The sequence below is a fragment of the Petaurus breviceps genome, unplaced genomic scaffold (assembly GCF_028583685.1).
Source record: "Petaurus breviceps papuanus isolate PSGF00001 unplaced genomic scaffold, PetGlider_PUasm1.0 90849, whole genome shotgun sequence".
Classification (NCBI taxonomy): Eukaryota; Metazoa; Chordata; class Mammalia; order Diprotodontia; family Petauridae; genus Petaurus; species Petaurus breviceps.
In genome coordinates this window covers 1907381-1912004 of record NW_027187361.1, presented here as the reverse complement: position 1 = coordinate 1912004, position 4624 = coordinate 1907381, and positions in this window count along the sequence as shown.

The following is a 4624-nucleotide window of genomic DNA, read 5'->3' as shown; positions in this document are numbered from 1 at the left end:
TTTTATTTTCCTGGTAACTCCACTGCAATCCTACTGATTTTGTATTTGGGGTATGATATTATATCATCTGTGCCAGTCTCTTCATATTACAGATGCAGGAATAGAGTCCCAGAAACATGATTGAACCAAGGTTGACTGGGGGCAGAAGCAAAACCAGAATTGAAGTCACCCGACTCCTATTCAAATACTTATTTCACTAAAACTAGCCACGTTTTTTGGGACATCGTACACTATTCTATCCTTTTTCCTAAATTTTCCTAATTTTTTATAATGGACCATTATGCCTAACTGAGAGTTATGATTCTATATATTATAGTACGCAGAAGATGTGACTAATAGATAAAATGAATAATTTCAACATTATTTTATGTTATAACCTTTTATAGTACCCTGAGGTCAGCATGACCTTTCGGATCCAGTGTTACTGGTCTTGTATATGGGAAGGCATGGTTTCTAAACCTACCATAGATATTGGAAAAATCACTTTGTTTCTAAGACTCAGTGTCCATAGCTTTACAAAGAAAATAGTATCATGACCTTCCTCATGGGGTTGTTTTAAGGCTCAAATTAGAATATGTATACATATATATGTGTGTGTATATAATATGTTATAAATGTATGTACACATATAGACATGTATGTATGCACACTACTTTGAAAACTTTAAAGTTCTAGGTCATTATTACTCTTAAGTATTCTGGCAGATAGGAGTATTGAGTACTTGAGAGAGCTATTTTCAGAGAAAGTTTTCTATTATATATACATGATTTTTTAAAAATATGATTAGCTATGTACTCATATATACTTATACTGAAAAATAAAGGTGTTCTGACACACTCATTTACATTCAAATACATGTATATTCTAATATGAAGATACCTAGGTACATCAATCCATCTATATACAAGTATTCATATCTATGCACACAGAGTTTAGTTTCCAATGTTCAAGTGCTTAGATATGGATATCTTATTTAACCAGATAGAACATAAGCTTCTTGAGGTCAGGAAGGTTGTCATTTTCATCTCTGTCTCCCCAGAGTCTATAACAATTCCTGACATGTAGGGAGGACTAAATAAACACATGCTGATTGTTTGATAGATGCTTTTCTAATTCATTCATTCAGTCTGAATACATCATATGTCTTGACTAGTTTGTCATATTTTCTATACTTTTGAGTCAATCATTGTGATATCTAAGCATCTCATTAGCATCTTAATATAGCTATAACATGCTGTATTTCTTCAAGTAGGTGATCTAACATAAATATCTATATACACAATGTTAATCAATTGCTCCAATAACTCACTCATGTGTTTGTCCACATGTGTAGTAAATGAAAGTACATACTACTAATGTAAAAATATGTTTAATATGAATGTATATGTAGAGCCTATATCATACTGCATGCTGTCCTGGGGAAGAGAGAGAGAAGGGGAAGGAAAGGAAAGGGAGAAAATTTAAAACTCAAAAGCTTGTGGAACTAATGTCATAAATTAAAAATAAATAATTTTTTAAAAATGAATTACAAAATCAACACCTTGACTTTATTAAAGAGTCCAGGGTATCAGGCCTAACAACTTTCCATTTAGAAAAAAAAAATGGGTTTCCAACTCAAATTTCAATGAAATGATTCCACTCAATGATTTTCTTTAGAGTCCCCAAAATCGATGATTAAAATCCTATTTAGCAGATAATAATATTATTTCTGTTGAAAACTGTTACATAAAAGCAGAGTCCAAAGTCGGGGAACTTATAGATAAATGTATAAAGATATTATTTGTGTTGATTGATCTTGTTAATGTTGTAGAACTCTTGTGTTTTGCTGTATGCTTTACTGTCTTTTCATTTTTTAAATTACTAAAATATTTTCATGAAATGTGAAGCAAACTTCAAATATGTATATGTTCTTAGATGTAAATTTAGACTAGTAGCACCTTTTAGTGGAATCATAGGTTTTTATTGTGGCTTCATTTTTAATGTAACTTTAATTCACAATTTCACATGATAAAACATGACTGTAACATAGAGAGATAGAAACACAGATATATTTTAAAATTGTGAAAATTTCAAGCATTCTGAGTATTTAGCAAAAGCTTCTAAACATTTGAATGGATCCCTGTACCTTATTTTAAAGATGTAAGCTTATGCTTGTTCCATAGCACATTTGTCTTCATGAATAAATTGGACACATTTATACTTAAATTCATTTTATAATAAGCCAAAAAAGAAAGAAAACATGAGTGTCTGCTAAGTAGAACTTTTTTTTTTTTAAGCAGTCGGGGTAAAGTAACTTGCTCAAGGTTACAAGGCCAGTTATTTCTGGGTGTGGTGCTAAGTATATGAGCCCGGATTTGAATCCCAGGTCATCCTGACACTGGAGCCGGTGCTCTTACTCACTGCGCCACCTGGCTGCCCCTAAGCAATTGGGGTTAAGTAACTTGCTCAAGGTTACATGGCCAGGTGTTTCTGGGTGGGTGCTAAGTGTCTGAGCCTGGATTGGATCCACAAGTCATCCCGACAGTGGAGTCAGTGCTCTTACGCGCTGTGCTACCTGGCCACCCCTAAGTAGAACTTTAATGAAAGATGTTAGCCTATTCTGATGTGTTTCCATTGGATGTGATATTGCAAATTGTACTGACATTTACTTATCAGTGTAATTATAGACCATTCACCATGATTTACAGAATGAATTATAGGGGACTTTTCCATTGGATTTATTTTTAAAATAGTTTATTTTTTATGATTATATAATATGTAAATAATTTATTTTTATGATTATATAATATATATAGTTTATTTTAAATGAAATTTGGAGCAAAAAAGAGTCAATTCAGCTAACATTTAAGATTTATACCTCTTGTACTATGTACATGAAGCCCTAGCACTACCACATGGGCAAACGGTGAAGCAGTAGGAAATGGCAAATCTTGACCCAACAAAAAATAGATCTGAGAAATATAAATTATACACCTCTCATTTTTTTAAAGTTGCATTGATATGTTTTGTTTTGACATTACACACATTTATAGATTAACATCCCTCTATGAAAGGTCCTTTGGAACAAAGCAAAATAATTAAGTAAAACTAATAATATAGTGTCTTCATCTGAAAGTACATGTAGCATTCCATATATATATATATATATATATATATATATAGCACCCACCCCTCCATTTCTCTACTTTTTAATGTTTAAAAAATGAACAGAAATCTGTTTTCTCTCCCTCCTACCCGAACCCCCAGAAAGAAAAAAGAGAGAGAGAAACAAATTCCCTCATAGTCAGGTAAAACAAATTAATAGCTATAAAACAATAGTTAGCCTTTACATGGAGCTTTAAGGCTTGCAAGATGCTTGTAAATACTATCTCACTTATCCTTGCACCAACTCTGGGATTCAGGTGCTATTATTATCTCCATTTTGCAAATGAGGAAATCTAGGCAGATAGAGGTTAAGTGACTTCCATCTAGGCATTGCCATGCATAGAGAACTGGGACTAGAATCAGGAATATCTAGGTTCAAATTTGGCCTCCAAAACTGTGTAACCTGGGCAAGTCATTAAACCTGTCTGCCTCAGCTTCCTCCACTATAAAATGGGGATTATAATAGCACATACTTCTCAAGATTGTGAGGATTAAATGAGATATTTGTAAAGCACTTAGCACAGTGCACTTAATAAATACTTCTTTGGTCACTATCATACAAGGACATTTGTCTAAGAGTGAATTTGAACTCAGGTTCAGCACACTATCCACTGAGCAACTTAACGGCCTCATTGGTCATATACAAAAATATAAATGTCTCATTTTGCACCCTAAATCTATCACTTCTCTATTTTTGCATCACTGATAAAGCTGTTGCTACTAATTGTGGAATGAAAAGGGCTATAGCAGATAAAGGAACTTCCAAGACACTCTACTTGAACATGGTAGCTTAGATTTTTCCAGGGTAGAAATTAATCTAGTTGACTCTGACTTCTGTTGGCATAAATAAATAAAGAAGTAATATATTAATGTATGGATATCAAAGAGAAAATGATTCTCACCAAATTTAACTTTAAAAATCAAGTTCTATCTAAAGTTCTTGACTCATTTTGTTTAGGGTTTCAGAGGCAACATAAAATCTAATAGTTTCAGAATTAGGTGGCATCCAATGTCCATTTTGTTTGGCAAATAAGTCAGTTAGGTATCCTGGACTCCATTAAAAGTAAGAGCAGAAACTTGATCTAATTGTCTTTTATGGCTTAGATCAAACCTTCCAATAAAATTAATTTATGTATGTAAATAGAAGCATTCAATAGGTTTTCTAACATTAAAATGTTCATTTTTCAACCAATAAATCAGATTTTATTAAGAGGACAAAACTTTGTTGATGCTCGTTCTAATGTCATATTTCAGTGGATATTCAAGGATAATTTCACTTATTTAACAAATAATTTATTAAGCACCTACTATGTGCAAGACATTGTACTAGGTGCTATGAGAGATACAAGAGAAGATTCTGACATGATCCACATCTTTGTGGATCTTACATTTCAGTTTGTGTTAAGGACAGACAGACTGGTTTTCAAAAAATATAGCTGATTTTTAATATGGAATGATTAAATGTTAATTTTGTACATGG